Here is a 23,953-nt window from a genome sequence, read left to right on the forward strand (position 1 = left end):
CTCTTGCAAAGCCTCTGCCCTCCTCTCAAGGCTACTCTCTACCCTTCTGTTCCTAACAGCCACAAACACATCTCTTATTTAAATCTTCTTTTAAAATACATCATCCCATGAATACACCCTCCTTGATAAAAACCTGAGTGCATGGTGGGGGACCAGCAGAAGCCACCAGCAGCTTGGACGAGCACTGTCTGGATGGGACACTGCAGCTGTGCCACCTCCCACACAGTGACACTGCACTGCGCGTGTGGCAATGACCTGCCCGTACCCTCGCTGTCACCTGCAGACCTGAGATATAAACTGGGCCTTAACTACTCCAGCTTTCTGAATGTGACTATTTTCTTGAGCTGTGGGCAGAACAAAAAGCTACCACTCATGAAAAAGGAAATAAATTGTTACGATTAGCTCTTTCATCTTCAGAAATATAAATCTGAGAGCTTTGAGCACTCTGTGCAGTTGCTCTCTTCTACATTCGTTCCTACTTCTGGGCGGGGAAAGGGTAGCTATACTACCACTTTTAGCTGTACAGAGGTAAAGGTCAAGTCAGATTTCATGTAATTTGACAAGATACTGTGTTTTTTAAATGAAGAGTGTAAACTACCAGCTGCATCAATGGAATACTGAGGTGCCAAGAAAATGCCTGCTGAATTCACAAGTGCACAAAGTATCTCATATGTGACATTCACATATTCAGGATAACAGCAAATAATCGTTCCATGCAAAAGAAAAAGAAATAATAGAAGCAAGGAGATTTAATTTCAAATTCAAAATGATTTTAAATGCATTTGAAGAAAAAGTAAAAATAGTTACTCCGTATTAGCAGCAGTTAACCACCACAGATGATTACCAATGCCCTGCCATCTCCTGGGGAGTATCCCCAGACCCCAGGGAGCCCCCAGCCCTTGCCATGCCCTACATCCTACTACCTAATATGTACCAATGCAGTTGCCAAAAAAATGGCAACATTTCACATATCACAACACAAATTTAAGAAATGGAGAGCTGCATATAGACAGCATTCATGCCTGTGTACATTCTTTTTTTTTCTTTTTATGAGACTCTCTGAAATCAGGGTCTTAGGAAACACCTGGAGAGCTCCCATGAAAGTTTTCATCTCTCCAGCCATGCTCCTCTCTTGGAAACAGTGGTTACCTGACCATGACACCACTTCAGACAGAGGGATTTTCTTCACATCATTGGAAGCCAAACTGTAAGAAGTAATTACTATCGTCCCCACCCAGTGATAACTACATAGCAGCAGTGACTAGCACTTTTCCGTATGTCAGTTTCTTCTAATTATGAAGAAAGCAGTAATCAACAAAATGAATAGAACTGATTCAAAGTCTATATCTGATCATATCAAAATCAACTGCAAAATACCCACAGTGTGAGATATTATGACAGAAACAACAAACAGAGTTTCCTAGATTGGCCAATTCCTACACGGATTTACAAGAGGGGGTTAACAAGGCTTTTGCTGTCTGGGAAAAAAAAAAAAAAAAAAGAGTTGTATTACACAGTAATTTCTAAATCTATTGATTAAAGTGCTTCAAACAGCAAGCAGTGGAAAAGGTCATACCAGTGGAAAGTACAAGAACGGTTTTATACAACTCATGACATGGACTGGGCTGAATCTCCCTGGCTGTTTTCCCTCAGTGTTCTCCTTTGAATTATAATATATGAGGATGTAGTGATGTGATTCCCATTCATAGGTGATGAGGTAAGATCTCTGAACTCATGCCAGTAAGACAGAATATTTTCCACATCTAAATAAAGTAAAATGAAACAGACAAGAAGAATTAATACTATGCTCTATGTAGAGGCTTTCTACTGACTTTCCCACTCATTTCTGAAGAGACTGGAAGCCAAGATTTAGGAAGTCAGAACCAGATGTTAATCTATTACATGGATTATGGTATTAACTGAAATCAGATTTCATTCCTTGTGTATAGTTACATCAATTAATTTTTCCATATTAAAATACACTTGGAAGTTCATCTAATCTGTAAAACATAAGTTGTTCTTGTAAATGATTGTATGTAAGATGTAAGTGTATAAGTGGAGCTCTTTACAGAACGAAATATTTCAGTCCCAGAGTTAAAAGGTTTTGTAGGTGAAGGACTGTGAGCAATGTGTCCCTATAAGATGGGATGAGATGTCCCACTGTTGCAGAGCTCAGGAACTATAACAGGACAGGTGACAACGGCTGCCATGACATACAGTCCCAGGAGGTGGGAACCTGCAGATACATACTTGCACACGCAGCCCGGCCCAGGAGCACCCTTAACTGCAGACAAAGCAGGAAAGACATCATTGTGTAAGGATTTATTGAGCATCCCTGCAGCAAGGGGCTGGGTCGAACTTTGGGTACATATCTAGGCAGGGTGCAACTTCAGACTGCGTCTGGGGATGAAATATAAACTTATTTTTAGGCTACTAAGCAATACCTTCCAACGTCTGCAGTAGCACTGGCTATTCGCTATACTGACAGGCAGGTTACACTGTCATCAATTAGAGACAGAGCTACTGCAAAATAGTAACAGCTTTTTAAAAAGGCAGAATGAACCTTGCCTCTATGTTCCCCTTAATGGGAAGACATTACCTTCAGCTGGAATTTCTCTTAACTAAAGCTGTACAAGAGAGTGCTGCACCTTTCAACTATGGATTTTTTTTTCTCTCAAGTAACAGTGTGCAGGCTAATCAGATGTTATCGAGACACAATTCTTCTCCAGCCCCAAAGACCTGTGAGGTTCCTACTCTCGTATGTCCTCACCAAAAGACTCACCCATGGGAACGCTACCTGTGTGGCATCTCATCATCACCTTCTCCATACCCTGGGGCAAAGAGCATTACCCAACTGTCCAGCAACTGAACAGGGAGCCAGGTGCTACTAAAAACAAACGTAAGGGCAGGAAAGCATACTGGGCAAAGATTTTGGGGGTGACAGCAGCATTCCAGTTCTTTTCCATTCCAGGAACCCACCACAGTCATGTGTTGATTAAGTAGGAAACTTGAAAGTTTATGTTCTGCTTCATGTATACAATGCATATACCTTCATAATAATTTCCTCCAGTTCATCACAGAAATACAGCAAATGCCTGTTACACAATACACAAGTGTCATATATTCCTGCCAGGTTCACAGTGGCCTGTCCTTCACAGATTTGATTATTCCGCATGTTATGGTAGTATAAGGCACTTCAGACCCTAAGTCTTCCCCAAGGAATGTTAACGTTTGTTAGAAGTACATGACCCAACCAGTATTACTACAAAACACTTGGAAAATGTTACATCGGAGTACTATTAATACACTCTATTGCACTTAGAGGACATGACTGCATGCGGAAAATCTGATGACTTGCAAGCTTATTAACTTCTTCAGATTCCTCATGGCTTTTATGAAAGATATGTCACAACTGAATTACCTGACCCAGGGCGATTCCTGAAAGTCCCTCTTGCCCCAGATACCTGATTTATTTACAGGTACATCAGACTCCAATATGCTACCAAATTTATGTACCACCTTTGAAATACAGAAATTTTGAATAGAGCTTTGCTCCAAAAAGTGCTAGTTTGGTTAAAAACAAGCTTTCTGTGAAATATCATGCCAGAAAAATAACCTCAATACTTGCTATTAAATACATCTTGCTTTAAGAAACACAATATTTATAATTCAGTTCATTTGAAACAAACCAAAGAGAATAAATATAAATATAAAACAGATCAGCAACGTCAATATAACCTAATTTGTATAACCTCCTCCATATATTTCATGTAAATATTTATTTTACAATCCTGTGGCACTGATTTATTGTAGAAAATAGAGGGACAGGTAAAGACAGATATCTAACAGAAATGTAATTTAACCATGCATGTGTCACTTCGGAAAATAAATCTAGCATTTTGTGGCAATCCTCTCCCCATTCAGACTTACTTGTGGGAAATAGTGCAAATACATGAGCAATCCCATTGCTGGCAGTGGGGTAATTCATACTGTGCTTAAAATTAAGTAAAGGTGAAGTGTGATGGCAGCTCAGAGAGCAGAAGTGAGACCTACCAGCAAGGACAGGCTGCCAGAGCCCTGCAGCTGCTGGAAATCACTCCTGCTGTGAATTCTGATCCACATCTCCTCTCGGCACCCAGGGCTGCCCTCCGCCTCGCACCGGCATGGCTGTTCTACCATCCCAGGACCATACACGGTGACTCTCCAATAACCTCGGGAGCTACTTTGTAACCTGCTTTATAAAACTGGCTCCTTATGCATCCGGAGGATGTATTTTACCTCTTACTCATGGTTTCCCAGCTGTTGAAGAATGTTTAATAAATGAAATAATTGTGTCTTATATCAGATTAACACTTCTTAAAAACGTATCTACTAATATCAGTTTCAAGGAAAAAACCCCAGCATTGTTTCCTACTAACACTTAACTGCTCTGTCTGCATGTGCTATGGGAAATGTTTCTTGTGGCACAGGCTGCCTGCCAAACCTGTTCAGCATATTTTCCCTAATGGCTTTTCCATTCAGCTCTGGAGTAAGTAAATTAACATTCAGCACTTTTCTCTTTTTTTAAAACCATTTTTCTTCCGTATAATTTCTTAAATACCCTTTGGAGTCACCCACAAAAGTGACACTGAGACAACCGTTTACTCCAAGATAAAAAGTCTGCAGAATCTTCACGCATTTCCGTAAGTACTCAAACTCCTACTAACTTACACAATTTTTACTTACAGGTACAGATGTATATGAGCACCAAAATGCCCTGTGTGCATCTTTTATATTAAAACAGTTAATTTTCATTATTCATTCAGTTCCTGGTTTTGACCATAATTATTTATCTACCCTGTAAAAAATAAACAAAAACTACTTTGCTACCTGTTTATGTCAAATTCAAGCCTGAATAATTCACCAATCTCCATTTAATTACTGCTAAAAATACACAAGATTCACCATAAAGGTTTTTAGACCTGACCTAGGACAATCATTTCCAAAGCAATTACAGCTTTCCTTGAAATATTCCTTCCGAACTTTTGGTTATGTAGAATTTCTGTGAAAGAAACATCTTAGACTTGATTGGCAGCTGCTGGGAATCACTGTAAATCAGATTATACCAATGCAGCAGCAATAAACTCAGTTTTTGGAAACCCTCTGAACTCTACATTGGTGAGTATCTCTGGCACTTACTGCACTGTGTTGTTCTGTAACGTCCCAGCACTTCTGCTGCTCTGCTGATACCACCGCTCCTATCTGAAACCAGATCCATAAGAAAAACACCTCGGGATGGAGGGATTTTCTAGACTAACAAGGCACAAGAATAAAGAGGACGTGCATGGTCCCAGCTTGTGCTAGGTCTGCATGCAGGTACTTTTAACTCCCCAAATAACTCACTGTCAATGAAACAGGCTGCAGCGTACACTAAAACATTAAAGAGAATTTCAAAGCAGGAGTGTATCTCAGTAAAATTGGTGTTTTCTGAGAAAACTTTGCATGAAAAGTTCTTCAGTTGGCTCAAGCTTTAAATCGTGATGCTGTAATATTTTCAATGAGAATAACTTTAAGAAAAAGAACTTACTCTGAAGCGCATTGCAATACCCTCTGGAATACAGTCTGCTTGAACAGAACAAATAGATATGGCCATGTTCAATGCAACACAAAAATTTGTCACAGCTTTTTCTGTACAGAAATTCTGTAATTCCACAGTATAGCATGGTGCTTCAAATACGTGATTCACTTGTTTGAGATGTGACTCGCTCAAGCACTAAGACCAATATTTACACTCTTTGGTGGTTAAGAAAGATGTCATATTCAGAAGAAGATATGTTCTACGCAGAGGCATGTGGACTTGTCAGCAAACACTGAATGCAGTCATATATACTAATATGTTGCTAATGGCTTTGTGGATAGTAAAATCAAATCCCTGATGTGCTTCAGAATGAAAATAGCTTTCCTCTCCTTGAAATGGTGAGCAAACTTGTACCCTACATATAAACATCAACTGAAGCATTCCTCAAAATCTTGCACAGCTTGTAAATTAAACTTGAGATTTATTCTCTAAAACCAGGTGGAAAAAGATAAGATTAGATCGGTACTAGTTAAGGCAGCTTGTAATTAAAATTCAAAGCATTAACAAAAACTGCACTATGCTGTTTATAGTTGAGATGCAGGCATAAAGTTTAATGAGCCTGTTTTCTTACCCCCCTGTGACTTGTTCCAACTCTTTTAACTATTCTTTTGCCTTGTAAACTTCAGGTCCATGAGAGGTGAAGATCAGTTTGAAGGTGCATATAACATAACAAGCGTGTCTGAGTTTGTGTTTCACTGCCTTACTTCCGCTCAGCTGCTCTTGTGAGGCTGGAGTCTTGCAGAGCACTAACAGCAACCAAGTTCAGAAGTCAACCAATAAACTGGCACCACAGCAGTTACAAATGTTTGCATAGGAAAAACATCAGTAGTACGTGCACAAGCATTTGTTGACCTTATAGGTTACTACTGGATTTCAGACTTCAGCATGTCTACGAATGAGCTGGGAATTGAAAGAGTGATCTTAACAGAGACCTGTAAACAAAAGGAGGCACGCTCCAACAGCATGGGTCTGTCAGAGGTCCACTTCTTGACTTAAAACCGAAGGCTAATGCCCTAAGGAAATTGCTAGTGCAGCTCTGCACTGCAGCGGCTTTCACTAACCATCGGGGTGCCCTGTGTTTTCAGTGGATTTGTTCCAATACAGATGAGGCAGGGCTGTTTTCCAGAGATCACACTGCTGACATGACTGAAGGACTTGAAGTCACCTCTCCATAATTGTAGATGCTGAATTTGTCTCCCTTTCACAGGATCCTTGCTCAAATTTAGCAGAACTATCACACTATCTAGCAGATACTAGAGTAACTAGTTTGTTGGTTAAGTCTCTTTCTTGTAGCCACTACTGTCATTGTGAAGAATGAAAAAACCAAAAACATAAGGCCCTAAAAATTTACGGGTCTCTTACTTTCATCAGGCCAGTGGTTTCTCTCACACCAAACGTAACCTGCTTTTCTTTACTTCTAATGTGTATCTTCATTCCCCCCATAACCTCTTTAATTTCTACTTACTTTATGGATCCGGCTTCCATTATTCTCACGTTACTTTTTCAAATCGGCATCTTCACACTTTCTCCTTCTCTAACAGGAATCCTCAAAGACACACACTGCATGGCTTCATTTTCCTCCTCCACACTCTTCATAAGAAGATTTTGCCACAAATCCTACCAAAAGAGCATGACAACCATAAAACAAATTGTGTTACAAAACTACTAGCTACCATATTACCCAATAACACCTCAATAATTTCTTTGTTTTCTCATACCCCTACTCATCTGCTGTCATGCTCTGCTACAAACTCCTGGAGACAGGACCTATCCTCCCCCCAGCCTCAGCCCTGAGTCCCACCCTCATGGAAGTCCTGCTCCGTGGCTGTGGTGCCCAGGACCTACCAAATGGAAATTATTACTACTAAACAACAGAGTGTGTGGTTCAGATGTGCCAAGCCCTATACAAACTGGGAAACAGCGATCCCCATCTCAACCTGGTTTGGGTGCCAATGGATACGCTGCCTGCTATTGCACATGTGAATCTGACTTTCCTGAAGTATCCTGCAACAGTAGTTTACAGCCTGCTTACATCGGTAGAGCTGTACCAAACTGCTTATGGCTTGAACAAAATGTTTGCTAAAATCAGCTTGGACTTCAAAGCGGGGCAGGCTGAACCAGGTCATTAGCCCTGTTTAAACTGAGAAGCAGCAGGTAATTCTAACCTGTCCCTCTTACATTTGGTAGAAAGCAAGGATATTCCTTGTGTTTATCCCTAGGGTGGGATTAAAAAGGCACATTATAAACCAAAAAAATCCCATTTGCATTGTTTTTACTGAAAGATTTTAATTTAACAGGTCTGACCTGGATTAAAAATAATGACCCTCCAAATTCCAAACTTTCTTCATATAAATACCGGCTGGCCATTTATAGCATAATTTGAGCCTGTTCTTAACTTGTAGCTGGCTCCCCACCACCTGCCATTAACAGCTTGTGCAAAGCTGAACCTGATTGTACAAGGACAGGAGGAAACCACCAGTTATTTCTTAACCAGTCCATCATCTGTCGTGCCCATCTCTAAGCACTGCGCTGCTGGTGGGCAGGCTAATCTGTCAGATATACAAGGAAGGGAAGGGTCTACTGCTTTGCCATTACTGCTGGCTAATCTTATTCAAATAACAATATCTATACAATAATTAGATGTCGGAAATAATGGGTACTGCTCTAGTTCTGCCCTCTCCTTTCTTTCTTTGACTCAGTATTTCAAGAGAAAGTGATCCAGTGGCCTCTAGTTCTGACCTTTATCAAGTATTCCCAAGATCTGCAGCTCAGCTTTTCTAATCTTACCTTGACTCCTTTTCAGTGACGCCACCCCCCCCACCCGCCCTTACAGACTTCCCCAATTACCTCCCTATTCGCAGTATTCCCTAAAGCACTGCTACATGGAACACTATTATCTCTTATCTAGTTTAAATAGATAAAATAATCTATTAACTTTAGGAACATCAGCAAGCTATTATGGCAATTGTGCTTACAGAAAAGGAGCTGTGCTTTAAAGGTGTATGTGGAAATTGTTTGCTGGTTAGGATACATTTTGCATTTTATTCTAAAGGAAAGGGAACTAGATGTTTCAGTAGCAAAGCCAAAGTATCTCAATTAAGCATCTTGGGTATTTTACATTTGGAGAAGCATTTATACTTTTAAAAGATATTTCTACCTGCTTGTATTTTTCCCCACACATTTTCTCCTGCTCATTCATAGAGTCCTTCAGAAGTCAAGAGTTACCTGGGGATGAAGATGTCCTGGGTCTCTGACTCTAGCCCCATACCCTGTTTTCCATGTTGACTGCCAGGTTCTTAGGCTGATGATGCCGTGCATCTGCCTGGGGATGTGAAACAGACTCCTGAAGGGCAGGATGCTTCAGGAGAAATAGACAGTTCGAGAGAGAAGCAGTAGTCAGCATGGAAGAGACAATAATAGCATGAGACAGTAGTTAAAGCTGGAGGAGCGATCTGCAGGAGCAAAGCTCACCCCTGCTCACATACCATCAATAGAACCAGCAAGTTATTTACCAAAATATCTATTTATTTTCTAATCAAAACGTTTTGAGCTTTTTAAAATCTGAAATTCAGAAATATTGTCTGTAAAGACAGCTGAGATCCATTTTTTCCCCCTCTCACTGGTGGTTTGTTTTTGTTTTTTTTTTAAATTGCAGATTTGGCCATGCAATGAGATTGCATAACATTGCTGATTCCAGCTAAAAGGGGAAAGAATCTGCTTCACAAACAAACTCAAAACATAACATTTTGATCTAGGTTTTTTTTGGTTACTGCTGGTTTTTTTTAAAGGAGAAAACCCCATAATCTCCCAGTTTTCCAAAAAGCTTAACATGTTTTTGAAAGTTATTTCTTATTTTGAGGGGCAGAGCAGTGGCAGAGGCATACAAATGCTCTGAGCACAGGGAGAAAGAGAAATCCTTGGGGCTCTGCTGTACACTGGGGGCAAGATTTCAAAAGCACCGCTTTTATTCAGCCTCCTGCATGGACAGGCAAATATTCCAAAGTAGTCAGGGTGATTTAGAGGTACTGAGCTCTTCTACTGAAAAAAAAAAAAAAAATCCCAGGTATTTGGTGCTTTCCATGTTTAAAGCTGTTGTTTAACCACATAATTAAATATTATTTTGAAATAAGAGTGCAGAATGATAACCCCGACCAGGACTCTGTGCTAATTCAATCTCTAATCAGCAGATGGCACCATGAACTCATCAAACAGGATGGAGACCAGAAAGAAGTAAAAATTTATCAAAAAAACCCACAGAAAAGAAAGAAGAAAAAAAAAAAAGAGGGGAAAAAAGCATACACCCAACTTGACACACATAAATCAGGAATTAAATTCAGAGGGTGTAACTTTCCCCTCGTTCTAACCCTCCCAAAATAAAACCGGCTGTGGAGCATGCTGTGTTACACCCCTGCCGATGCAAACACCAGCTATACCTAAAATGTCCCCAGCCTTGCCCTGTCACTGACCTACATTGTCTCATGACCCTTTGTGAGATTAAAAAAAAAAAAACAAAAAAAAAACCAACCCAAAACCGCTCTTTCTCTGTCGTCCCCTTGCTCTGAACAATGGCATCTCTGGAGAAGAAGGTCTCCCCTGGGCTGGGGACCAGGAGTGACTGCAGGGAGCTCAGAGGACTGGTGGGCAGGGTTGCAGCACAGGCCCAGCGGTGAGGATGGTGCTCAGAGGCCTCAGCTGGGTCCTCTGCTCCACGGGCCAAAGCCCTTTGGCTCTGGCACTGCAGCATGTGGACACATGCACGGAGGAGGTCCGCCAGTCCATCCAGCTAGCCACAGGCTGCTGGCAACTTTTAGGCTGAGAGCAGACAGGAGGAGAAGAGTTTACATGACTTTTGTTTCCTTCCACCCAAATAGCAAAATTCCTACTTGGAATTCAAAGGGTGATAGGAGCAGCCTCACCCTCCCCTCACCAGTGCCCTACACCCTGGACAGAGCAGGGCATGAGCCAGGAGGCAAGCCCCGTGCAGCCATGACCACCCCGACCTGTGCGGGCAGGTACATGTTTTGATGCTCATGGAGCTGGTGCCCACCTGGCCTCGCCTCATGCCCACCAGGCTCCCACAGGGCTTCACGGGCGGGTGCGAAGTGCGGAGGGAAGGCACGTTCCTGTGTACACGCCAAATGATGTGCAAGATGTGCTCACCCCCAGCAAAAATCTGCTGCCTTAAATATGGGCTCTCCATGCTCTTACATATGAACAGCGAGTGTGAAAATCCTGCCTGTCCATCTGTTCCTTTAAAGGTTTCTTTCTTTTGCTGCGTGTTAGAATTTCTCCCCAAATCTTCTCCAGCAGCACAAATCCCATCAGTGACATTTATAGGTTAAATAAATAGTATACTGATGACATCACCTAAGCAGAATAACAGGCACAGTTAGGTTGTCTATAGATAGCTTTAAAGCTATGGACTCCAAGCTCCATTTATCTTCTTCTCAATGAGCGGTAATTAAAATCTGCAGCAACAGACGTATTGCTCTGAGAAGCAATAGATCTACCACGCAAAGCACAGAAATTTTGCCAACAGAAGAGAGAGTTCAATCAACAGTTTCAGCCATGGCACAGAAATGAAAACTCTGACATTTGAAATTTAGAGGAAAGCAGCACAGCAGCGAAAAGATGAGCTTACCTTGCACTGCATGGAGTCATCGTGTCCCAGGCCCAAGGAGAAGGTGCTGTAAATTTCTGCCATCTCAGGCTCTGTGCGTCTGGTTGTTGCAAAGTGATTTTTCTTCCTGGCCATTCCTTATTATTTTCCCAGCCTGCCTAGCAGACACAAGTCAGGAATTACCAATACCATCGGCAGTGACATAATTGATTAAGTATGAGCAATACCAGCTTGGGTTTTGCACTCAGCCAGAGCTCTGTAATGGCAGCACAAGGGGCCTCACTTGTTGAGCAAGGAGGGCTTTGTGTCACTTGTCCCTAGAGCAAGGCGCAAGTGAGCCTGACGGAGAAGACAGCGAACATACTGTCAGAAGCCATACTCGCAGGAAAAGGGCAGAACAATGGAGATCAAGTGACAGTGCAGAATCAAGGAATTAAGTCACCTCCGAGGCTCAGATATTCCAGGCTTCCCCACAACACCTGCCGAGGCTCAGGGGTGGACCTGGAGCAAGCCCCTGCAGAGGTCTAGCTGCCTCTGCCAACACACTGAGGGGAAACCTGCAAAATCAGTTGCAGCTCTTCCAGAAACCATGGGCCGTGCAACTTCACGTCCTGCTGCACGCTCACTTTTTTTCCAGTCCTGGAACCTGGAACCTGAAACCTGGACTGGAAAACAAGAGTAGGATTGCTTGCAGTCCAACTTTTTTTTAAATCTTTCTCTCTGCACAGGAGCATAACTCCTGCCTGCCTTCCTGCTGCAATAGCATAGTTCACTTCCAAGTGGTTGTAATAAGACAGGAAAATAATTGCTTGCCATAAATCGAAGAAGGTTACACAGGCCACTTACACACCACTAACTTGGTAATTACACTGTTCTCCCAAGGGATGGGAGGGACCCCAAACCCACGCCTGCCCTTTCAACAGTGTGCCCAAACCACCATGGCAGGGTACCCTGCACCTGAGCATCTTTTCCGCTGGGTGCTGTTCCAGCTTACGCAGACCTGTAAAACCTTTTTTTGGCTGGGAATACGCTAACAAGAGATTTAGGATTTTCACCCAAGAGGCACAATCTCAGCTTCATCACTTGTGCCAGGGAAAAGTTAATTTTCCACAGGCAGGGAAAGAGCTTGACCAGGGAAAACTAAACTGAGCACCTCAGTCTGTAGCAGCCTAGTACCCTCCCAGACAACTTTGCTCAAACCCCTGGTCTGAGTCAGATGGAAAATTTAAACCTTGATACTGTCTCTCCCAGATTGGTTCTGGGAACAGTCTAAATGCTTGTGCAAGAGTGAAGAGCAACATTTAAAAGTCTGGCTAAATAAGCTCAAAATCCAATTCTAGCAACTTACTGCTTCATTATAGCGAATAAGAAATACTTACTTCTGGGGAGTAACGTTTCAGGCTGGCTGTAGATTTTCCCTTGTTACTTTTGATGCAGAAGACGTGGGGATGATGACCACTGCTCGCTGTATAGCCCTGTATGCCTCTTCCTGGGGGCATGCAGTCACCACCACCCTGCCTCTCTGGACCACCCCTCAGGTTGTTACAAAGCTCAGGAATCTTGTGGTCAGCTCTCAGCTCTGTCAGAGATATTATAACTTTAATCTTGAATTTTTACTTAGTTTTTTCCATTTCATCCTGCCTGTAAAATGAGAGTGACAATAACAAAACCAGAAAACAAACACCATTGATAGGCAGTGTCTCTGTGCCCTGTTTTCCAAAGAGCTTCAGGTACAATGAATCCATTCTCCTGTTTCTCCTTATTATTTATTTAGATTAAAAACATCAGAGTAGGAAAGGTTGCAAACAATTAACATAGGCCTGTTGCCAGCGTCCCATTGCCAAACCTCCGAGCTCGCAAGGAGGTTCCTCCATACCACTGATGCTCTCCATGGATACAGGGCTGTGCCCACGCAAAAGCAAGACGATAGCTTATGTTTGCATGACATCAAGGACTGTGGGGTCTTAATTAAAACCTGAGGCCTCTAACCCCCACCAGTACTAGCAATAATCCTTAATTGGTGCCAAAGCATCTATAGGCCGTTTGCAACGTCTTCACCAAACTGGTCTCCTGTGCCTGCTTGTAAAAGAAGAGTAAGGTACGAAACAAGAGCCACCACCTGCTCGGTACGCAGTCTGGAATACAGCAGCCCCTCACTGCTGCTCTGCTCAAACAGAAAAAAGGGGGTTGGCGTTACACAATTCAATAGCAAGAAGAAAGTGGCCAGCAGCAATATTAAAAAAAACACACGTAATTCATTCACACTTGTTATCAATATGGGATTGTTCCCTAGATACTCTTCTCCTCGCCAAACAGTGTTTTGTATGCAGTTTTCTCCCAGCTTCAAGCTTGATAAAACCTTTTTAAAACTAGCTGCTTAAAAGGAGAAAACTATTCTCTTCAGCATGGCTTATGAAAATTAACATTATTTGTGCCAAAGTGTATTAGTAGGATATCATTAGGAATTTTTTTTAGCCAGAAAGGGTATGTTTAAGGTAGCGACCCAAATACACTTTTAAGACACCCAGAGCGGGTCCCTGCTGCCTCTGCAGGGCTTTCTGCCTCCCCTGGGGAACAGTGAGGCTGGCACCCCCTTCTGCCATCCCCACCACCCCACCGCCCTCCTCACAGAGCGACATGCCTTTAGCATCAGTCTATGGTTTTCGTAACTGCTGATATTGCCAGTTTTCCGTGTACCTGCAGCTGGTAGCTGTTCAGACAGCTTTTGTATTACCAGAGAGTGGCAATGACTGATCTTCAGCCTGAAGCAGTATTTTCACGGAAAGCACCGCCGTTCAGCCCTTGTAAGTGGAGCTAAGTAATTCAGGGAGAATTTTATTTGACAAATGGTAAACATGGTATGTGTGAATTTTCATTAACATTTCACATGAAGAAAACAAGACCAAATTAATCAGATGTGTATTGCAATTTAGACCACTATCTCTGGTGACAGGCAACATGGCTTTTACACCAAACCCACACCTCTCTCCAGCTCACTCAGTTTAAAATGACCACAGATGTTTCTCCGTGAACAGCTTTTTGCTCGCCAGACCTTCCCTCAAAAGCTTAGTTACCTATTTTGATTTATAGCTGAAGTCTGCAAAAGTTTTCCTTTAAGTTCTCTGTCCCGTATTCCCTGCTCCAAAATGCACAGTTCCTCCAGGGCCCTTCTCCACTTGTGCTCCCCTTCGCCGCTGCGGCCGCCCTTGCCTTTCTGGTCTTCCCCTTGCAGGGACTCCACAGGGCGCAGGAGGAAAGGGGTCCCCTGGCAGCAGGTACCGGCCTGACTGCACCCCACCAGCTGCAGGAGAGAATGGAAAGGAGTCCCACCAGCCTCAGCAGGCTTCATATCTGTCAGCTAGTAAAACAAAAACAATCTTCAAAGTGTACCTGGGCTGCGGAGCAGCCAGAGGTTTGAAGTATATTCACAAAACTGTAGGAGCTCCACCACAGGTTAGTACCAGCAGTGGGTGAACTCAGCCTGAGCGGCACGGACGTCTTCAAACTGTGCAGCCACGGAGCTATGAATAATCGGCCTAAATTCTGCATTTCATCGCAAAAAAGAATCTAACTCCTCAGATGTAACATTGAGCTAATGTCGGCATTAACCTAGAAAATGTGCAGCTGTACAACAGCAGTTTGAACTTGGATTTGAGAAGCAAGCTGAAAGCATTATACTAACAGAATGCACTTTATGACGTAGTCCACATCTAGTTTTAGACACCTCACAGACCCTTAATGCTTTGGGTTTTTTTCTTGGTGGGGGTTGTTTTCTGGGTTTGGTAATATTTCATTTACAGGAAGGTTGAAGACTGTATGCCAATATATGCGCTTGCACCATATTTCTTTAAATATGTTCCAGGAAATGCCATACTTATGAACTGCTCTGTAATGTAATCCTTCAGACTGGAGCGATTCATAAGATCCCGAGAACAAAAAAGCTTTTTCAGCAGGTATAGTTAACCAGGAAGCGAGTACATGCCACGTTAGAGTCTCCTAAGGGTTGCTCGTGCTCAGCAAGAGTACGGCCAGTTTGTTGTTTTGCTGGGAAAGCTGTCACAGGACAGACGTCCTCATTAGAGCTCCATTTTCACATTCTCTGGAGTTTGGAGCAGAAGCTTTGCCATCTCTGCTCCGAGATTTTTATTGGTTGTAACCCAGGACAGACTCAAAGGAAAATTCTCAGCCCTACAGTCCAAAAAGTTCACAGTGTAAGAACCAATTCACACTAAGGATAAACTGTGAAATGCATTCTTAAAAGTGTTTTATTATCATTTTTTATTCGAGCCTGGTGCTGGAGGTAGACATCTTTCTTTGACACAAAGCCACTTGTCCCACTACCAGTGTGAGAGCTCCAGGGACAAAACTGCAAATTGGTTTCTAAGTCTATTTTAGGAATGGTTTAACAATCAGAAGAGGAAATGTGATATTCAAATCAAATGGTTGAATTTTTCAGTATTGAAGGTGATGGGGCGAGATCTGCTCTAATAGCACAGAATGAAGAACGAAATGCAAATAACCTAGCACAGAGAAGCTGTGCACGGTCCAGCGCTTGCTGAAGTCATGCGTTCCTACCTGCTGGTGGGGGATGAGGCCGTAGGGGGGCTGCTGGGGGACAGAGAGCCAGGGGCTGGGGCTGGCATCCCTCTCCTGGCACAGCGTGGGCAGCCCGTGCAGCATCACACACTGCAGCAGTCGATGGTGAGCAGCACCCCTGCTGCAGCCTGCAGCCCCAGCACATCATGATAAACTCCAGTGGCCTGCCAGCCTCCAGCGAGGGCATCCACTAGGGAGCATTTCCCCAACACCATCCCACGAAGACCCCCAAAAGCAGCCGTTTAAGGGACACGGCCGCTCTAAATATTGTGCTTTGCTTCTCACTGCTGGAGCAGACTCAAATCAGAACAGGGTAACGGATTACAGCAGGCTGGCGTGGGTGGCAATAACCCTCCAAACGGGGAGGCGCAGCCTGGCCGGTGCCAGCGGGGTGTGACACCGGCACTGCTCTGCCCGCGCCGTGCTGGTGCACATGGCAGCCACCTGCGGCCCATGCGGACATACACATCCAGCTCATCTCAGACTGTTTCCACTGATAAGAGAATATAAACATACTCAGAATGTATATAAGCAAACCTAGATTTGTTTACAGTCAGCAGAGAAAGGTTTCTTAGTGGTTTTATTAAGCTGTTTTTGATGGGTACCGTTACTTACTGTTCACTTGCAAAAGTGGAAGGCTTTTACAGCTCTTTTGCCATAGAAGCAAAACAAACGTTATCAGGTGACAGCATAACTCAGCTGCACGGAAGACAATGGAACAGCTCTGATTTACATGAGCAAAGGACCCAGCCTCCAGGGTCCTCTGTTTTCAAAAATGGACACACGGCCACCTCTAGTCTGAAAGAAGGTAGTCTCGTATAAGGAGTACGGAAAAATTGCTGCTGGTTCAAAACCAGCTGTAGCTCTGTACCAGCTTTTCTTGTAGAGCATATTGTATGCATTTTCTTGTCCTGATTCATAAAACAATGCACCCACTCCAACACCATGCAGCAGGTATGAAATTCAGCCACGTTTTGCTTTGACAGTGCCTGCAGGTACCACTGCTCCAAAAATCCAGATCTCTGTGTCATCAGCACTGGGAGCAAGTCACTGCTCTGGAACATGTCTGCTTACAGGGAATCAGTACTACTCTGCTTGTCTAACAGTTTGTCAACATAGGGGAGATTTACTGAGGCAATTATATTGTTGTAATTGAGCAGTAAACCTCTGTAGTCACACCGATTCGAGTCCCTTGTACTAAAGTACTTATCTGCAGTTCAGATTAAATTTCTTGGAATGCAATATAATTATTACACTGGCATAATCATAAGAGGAAATATCACTTTGCAGACAACTTCTTAGATGTGAAAGGCTTTTCTGCCCTGGAAAAGGCTAGGCAAATACAAATAACATCTCGTCAGATTTTTTCTTTCTCTGATTATCTGTGTCTGTTAACAGCCTGCACGTCAGGCAGCTTGGGCTAATGAACGGGGCACAAGTTCAGGACAACTAGAGTCTCATCTCTGGTTTTCACATGGTGAGTGACACCAGGTAAGTCACCTGTTCTTCTTGCCTTTGGGTTCGTTAGTAACACCAATATTTTTTCTGGCAGGCCAAATAGAGAGGAAATGCCAATTTAACACAGTCACTGTCTAATTTTCCAATTCAGATACTTTTTCTTCTTAACACGGACTAAAATAAACCAGAACATCTATTGCTTCAGTGTTCCACATTACCACGTTCCCCACACAAACACGGCTCCTCTGCTCAAGGTATCTGGTCCTGACACTTGCAAAAGGTTTGAACATTTAGAAACTATCTGAGCTCAAAATTGAGTTCCTCTGTGTGAATCTAACTGGTGTAATTCTCCAGAGACAGGTGAGGAAGAGCAAAGACATATTTGAATGCATTTCCTCTGAAGCCACAAAAGAAGTTCTTTGTTTCAGCGTGGTGTTTTACCTGCAGTGCTGCAGAGATGCACATGGTGACTTCCATCCCAAATGTCCAAAAATAGGTCTTACAACATTGTCTTGCCTGCTAGATGAATGGCATACGCAGTAGGTCCACTATCTGCTTTAGACCTTAAAGTCTATTTGCTGATAGGTCAGTCTTGGTCTCATCTCAAAACCCACACTGTGTATTTAAAAGACTCATTGCAATCAAAGAGCTGTGCTGTGCCACTGCTCCGGAGCGTGACGGGCCACTGCAGGAACAGTGGCACCTCCCCACCAGCCACTGGGTCACAGGAGCCCACATGCCCCTGGAGACTCCGGTACAGCATCTCCCACTCCCTCGCCAGCCTCTGCCATGGCTCCCCATTCCCAGTAAAGGCTTTCTGTGATCTCCATAGGCATCAATCTATGCCCTAACTAGTGGGTTTTCAAATTCAGAGCATCAATAGTGTCAGGTATTTGAGGGCTGGATGATGCCTGGACTGTCAAAATGACTCCAAGCTTCCTTTGGGGTAGCTAAGTCAGAGCCTCCTCTTCTGAGGCTGATTCTCCTTGCCTGCGCAACCGCCAGGTGGGAGCTAGGGGCCTTCCTTCTTACTGTCAGGTGCCTGCCAGCTCACAGGGGTGTGGGCACAGCTGCTGGAGACCCCAGCCGCAGCGAGAGGCAGCGAAGCCAGCACCCCTGCCTCCCCCCGGCGCCTGCGAGGCATGCCAGGGGAAGGCCAGCCCAGCACCAGAGCCACGTCTCCACCACGCTGGGGGCACCGTGCCATTCTGCCGAGGCCCCATCAAGGGCACGGCTGCCCTGCGCCCTCCACTTTGGATCTGGACCCTGTGTGGTGCCCTACACCGACTGCACCTGCACCCTGCTCATGCTTCACGCGGGTCCTGGCATGCACGGAGCGTTCCGTAGACAAAAAGTCACGAGCAACATGAAGGCTAAACAGATAACAGCTTGGCATAAACGAGAAAAAGACAGCACCCCTTTCAAACCCAACCTGCAAATAAGTGAAAAAAGCCAGTGCTCCCAAGGCAACAGTCTGAGATGATTCAGATCAAAAGCCAGTGATGTGCCATTGTACTCCTGAGCACACCTTGGGATATAAATTTTTCTCCTACCATTTCTGAATAACAAAGTGTAAATCATGTGAAAAGGTAGGTGTGTCCTCCTCCACCCCACTGACACAGGCTATGGTCAGGAGGCTAAAAGAGATGACGCGTCCGGCGAAATGTCTGTGAGAAATGAAACATGGGGAACGTGCCAGTGCGTCCCATTAGAAAGAATGGAGCGAGGCAGAAACATGCTGGCACGCAGTCCTTCAGGTCAGCCTTACCATTCTCCGGATATAATACGATCTGGAAAGTGTTAGATTTTGGCTGCCATCATAATCTTTCAGGAACATGAAACTATGACTTTTTCTTTTTTTTTATAACATGGAAAATTTCCATCCATACTGTTCTCCACAAAGCCGCAAGAATGAAAAAAACTGGGAACACTTCACACAGGAACAGTTCTGGTCAAATAAACACCGAGGTGGAGATACACAAAGACAGCGCTGGCGTGCTGCCCACCTAACGCTGAGCCTTGCACACCGAGGGGTCTGCACAAAGTCCAGGACTCATCGAGATTTCAAGTCAGAGTTTTATCCATTGAGAATAGGTGGGAGCATTACACATAAGAAAAAAGGGATTTCAAGTTTAACTCATCAGTGAAGATAATACTTGGACACTTTCTGCATTATCATATCTTCATACTTTAACACAGAAGTCATCAGTTTCCTGAAGTGCTGAAGTTAATATCTCTCTCAAATATTCACAGCTTAATAAAGTATAGCTGTCATACACTGCAAATATTCGCTTGGACGTAATCAAATTACCAATTCATAATCTTGCAGGTACTAAAATATGTATACGCTTACCTGATAAACAGAAAAAATCCACGTTTCATCTATTAGCTGATGGACACATTTGTAAATAAGTGTTCACCATTCTCAGGGTGTCTAAATGTGTGACTCACACATGCGTCACGTCACAACCCTAAGGTCCAAGGGAAGTGTTCAGCTTCATGCCTGTGAATGAGATTGCTCATATTTGCTGAAGTAAACAAAGATGCAGCTCTTTGAAGGCATGGAGAATAGTCTGAGACATTAAACTGTACAATAGGAAAAGAGATTGCACAAGCAAAGAGGTGGCAAAGATGTGTTAGATCAGCACGACATGGCCATCTCACTTCTGTGGCACTTTTCTTAAAAGCACTAAATCTTCAGGAGATGCTGAATATTTACCTTCAGAGACAAATCAAGCCCACCCGAAGGTGCCAGACCAGAAGTGTGCCCTCGCGATAGGAGGCTGGGGGTTTCACTTCTATTGCGCCACAAGACGTTCTGCCTCACCTCAGCAAACCTGGAAAATACTCTGATGGAGGGTGAATTGTTCCAAGGCACAGGGATATCACAGCACCAGGAATCAGACAAATATCCGGAAAAAAGTCACCAACTGCAGCATGAACACTAGTTTCCTTTAGTGGTTTTTCTTTGGCTTTTTTTTTTTTTAATTTGGTGTGTCCTTAATTTTTAATCTCTTGCTTGGCACCCCAGCCCTGAACAGGAGTGGCACAGGTCACCGCGGGCAGCTTCTCGAGCTCCACTGCTACGAGCGGCTGTTCCGGCAACAAGAACAGCAAGAGATGAAGGGCATTGTGCACTTTTTAGGTGTAGGTTGTCAGTGAAGTTGCTACGCGTGACACTTTTTTGGTACGGGCACTCGTTTCTAGGAAACACTTTGGTAAACAACTTTGAAGTCAAAATGAAAAATTACAGCCTGAGTGCTTTTTTCGCTTTTATCCACTGTACCTTCACGACTGTACTATTCCATTTAAATGGCAAAGCACTGCTGAATGCAAACTGCCTCCTTCTGCAGGCTGTCTCCACAGTTCAATTACCAGTGCTTTAACAGTGCTAATTAGCATTCCTCAGAGCTAGATCTCTTTGAGTGACAGGTAACCATGGAGAGTCACAATCCTGTAGGTGATCAGCAAGAGTCTGACTTTTCTTTTTAATTAAAAATTAGAAATGCCTTAAACAAAAATAATAATTCACTGATTTATGCTATTATCCCATGGTTGCCAAGCTGGTGAGAATAACATTAGTGTTGTAAAAATGAAACAATTTTTAAATGAATAGACTAGGGCGATAGAAAAGGGAGCAGGTTTATTATCTGTAACAAGAGAATGTACTCATTAATGACGGTACAAAATAGTAGACACTTCTCCAGAGAGTTGGCATGGAGACCAAAAATAGGACACTTTCCTGAATGTGGGAAGGGATTGGCCCAATTTATTTTAGATTTTAATAAGATAGATAAATAGATAAATACAAAGTCTGTTGCACAAATAGAAATTTCATAGACATACCATTTCAGTAAAATTTAACCATGAGTTATATTGAGAGAGAATATTGCATCTGGTCCAAGTGAAAGCCAAGACTGGAAATTGAATCAGCCAGATAATCAATTAGTGAAAATTGTTTTCAACGTAACTATGCCATTTCCTGCCAGCTAATGATGTAGTTCTCTTTCCAGAAATGGACTCCAGCAGCAAAAAAATTCATAGTTATATTTTTGAAAACTGCAGTGGGTCCAAATCAGCAGTGTTGACCCAACCTAATGTGAATATCATTCATCAACATATAACAACAAAAATTTTTTAGCTGAGCTTGCCAAAGACAGGGGGAAGGATATATGCATATTTGTAATTATGAAATAATTTCTAAGACTAAGTCATCTCAACTCAGAAAACTCACTGCTTAATTGTAGATTCTAATGACAATGATTGCATGTAAGACAATAAAAGGAAACAGATAATTGACAAAAAATTATGCTAATAACAATGATCACAATTCAGAACTCTTACCATTGCTCATAGGTAAAATTACAGCTGTTAATTGTGAAGCAGCACATACCTATTCAACAAGGTTTTTTAAACCTTGCCCATATAGTTTCTTTTCTATATGCAAAAAAACCCCATCATTAAATCAACATGATTCTTTCTGCTACAGAGGTATTTACATCTTTGAAGAGAGTCTTCATGCTAATAAAATTTAACTCTATATGGGAAGGAAGGAACTAAAGGTAATAGCACCCCTATCAAAATTTCTGTTGGATTGACTATTATGTCCTTTTAAAATCAGAATGGTAACCAAAAAAAGTTAATTTCTACAAATGTAGGGAGGAACACTTTCCACCTTCCTTAAAATACAATTAAAAAAAACAACATATAGCTTTCCATCTTACCAACTACATAGGTATAATAGGCACTAGTAACATAAATACCCAATTTGCAGCTCATTGATTAAATATTTTAAGCTCACAAATGGATAACAGAGTGTCTATCTATAGTTGTCAAGGAAAGGCAAATAGACAGGGCTAATAACAGTTTTATTAAAGTTTATAATACAGCCAGACAAAGGAAAATGACAACAACGAAACTGAACATGCCTCCCAGTCTAATATTAATCTTTGGGGTTTTTCCATATTTACAAAAATATCAATCACTGGCAGATTTTAACTCCACCAAATGCTCTGAACTTTTTATTTTGGAAAGAGAAATTTTACAAGCAGACGAAGCAGGGAGCTGGCTCTGTGCCGGCACAAGCTTTACGACCTGCCCAGCCCTGGAGGCTCCTGCCGGAGGAGGAATCCTCAGCGGAGCTGGTGGCACCAAGGGACTCCATCAGCCAGCCCCGCTGACTCCCAGCAAATCCAGTCTGACTCCTTGCTAGTTATACACACACACAAACATCTCCAAACTTGTAGGTATTGTTATCTTCTCCTTATTTCAAGGAAACACTAAATCAAGATTAATAACAAAGGTATTTTGTTTCAAATTCAGTCTGCTTATGTATCCATGTGGAATGGCTTGTTCAAATACTGTAAATTTTAGGCACCATCACTGACAGAAAATTCTTAATAAAAGACAATTAATTGGTGAAAAATTGGTGAAGAATAAAGGCAGCCTGCTTTGGAGCCCAGGTTCTTCAGCTTGTTTTTAAAACTGTTCTGCTTTCCTTAACCCCTGCTGCAATGCAAGGGGAGCAAGCATGGGGAAAGAGACGGCTTGCACAGGAATCGGGCAGGAAAATCAACCCACCGCTCTGTGGAATAACCGCTCTCATCAATAAACTCTCTCTTACAGATCTGTTCAACTATCACCTATTTAAACAGCAAGTAAAATCAAGCTACAAAAATCACAAAGGCTCTTGCCAGTAAGTTCTAAATGGGAAGAGTTATCAGAAAGTGGGCAGAGTTTTGATTAGAAATAATCATCTTAAACACCAAAGAACATCAGGAAAGAAAAAAAAAAAAAAACAGAGAGAAAAGGTGAAGTGTTTACTTCAGAGTTATTTTAATTAAAAACATAGAAAGTTAAACCTTCCATAGTATTGTGCTGTTTAACAGTTTATATCCTGCTTGCTTCACTCACCTAAATAATTGCATCCTGGCAAGTTTAGGGTTTTGAACATTAATTATCCTATCCAAAGATGATTCATTTGCCTCAAGAACACTTTCCCTTCATGTTGGTAAACTGACAACACATCAAACGTTTATATCCTACTAGTAGGCTATAATCCAGTCTTTGCAGCACCAAATCCCATTGGAAATATAAAAGGAGCTCTCTGCTGACTCTGCTCAGGGATGAAGTTCACCGACAAAGGAAGCTGAGAAATTCCCCTCAAAATGGCTATCAGAATTTCTCAGCAAGGTCTCCTGGTATGATAGCCTCTCCGCCTTGCCCTGTGACTGTGAGCTGGAAGGGTTGCTACCTGGAATCTCTTGCTTTCTTTTGCAAAACCTTCGACAAAGTGTCAGTCACTCTCATCCTCCCCAAAAATCAATGCCAGCAATCAGATTGCCTTCAGTAGAACTTGTACCAAGACTCAAATGTGCTTCTGTTACTGATTTTGTGATTGATTCTGCTGGATGTTTCAGTATCAGTATTTATAAAATTTCAGAATTTTATAAAAGCTATTATTTCTGCTTTTCCCAGACAGAAACCCTCTGGCTATGAAAACCGAGAGACATTTTTCTGAAACCATGCTCTGTTTCTCTTCTTTCAGCTCTTGCCTCAGTCATCTTAAAAACAACAATACCCTCAACCCAGCCTGGTCTTTCCATCAGTCTGCTTGTAGGTAGGCATCATACGATAATACAAACTATTTCCAAGGTGTCTGT

The 23,953-nt window shown here is 42.7% G+C and overlaps 1 long non-coding RNA gene across 2 annotated transcripts in view; it reads right to left on the reverse strand.

Moving 5' to 3' along the window:
• The window catches only part of LOC114016087 (uncharacterized), a 38,798-nt gene extending 27,384 nt beyond the window's left edge, over positions 1 to 11,414 (reverse strand). For both annotated transcript variants that reach the window (XR_008734824.1, XR_008734825.1), the window contains exons 1-3: positions 11,259 to 11,414; positions 8,843 to 8,975; positions 7,083 to 7,234 (exon numbers count right to left, since the gene is read on the reverse strand). This is a non-coding gene — a long non-coding RNA (uncharacterized LOC114016087). The remainder of the gene's footprint in view (positions 1 to 7,082; positions 7,235 to 8,842; positions 8,976 to 11,258) is intronic.
• Between the last annotated feature and the right edge of the window lie 12,539 nt (positions 11,415 to 23,953).

Source organism: Falco cherrug, chromosome 12, assembly GCF_023634085.1.
Source record: "Falco cherrug isolate bFalChe1 chromosome 12, bFalChe1.pri, whole genome shotgun sequence".
NCBI lineage: Eukaryota > Metazoa > Chordata > Aves > Falconiformes > Falconidae > Falco > Falco cherrug.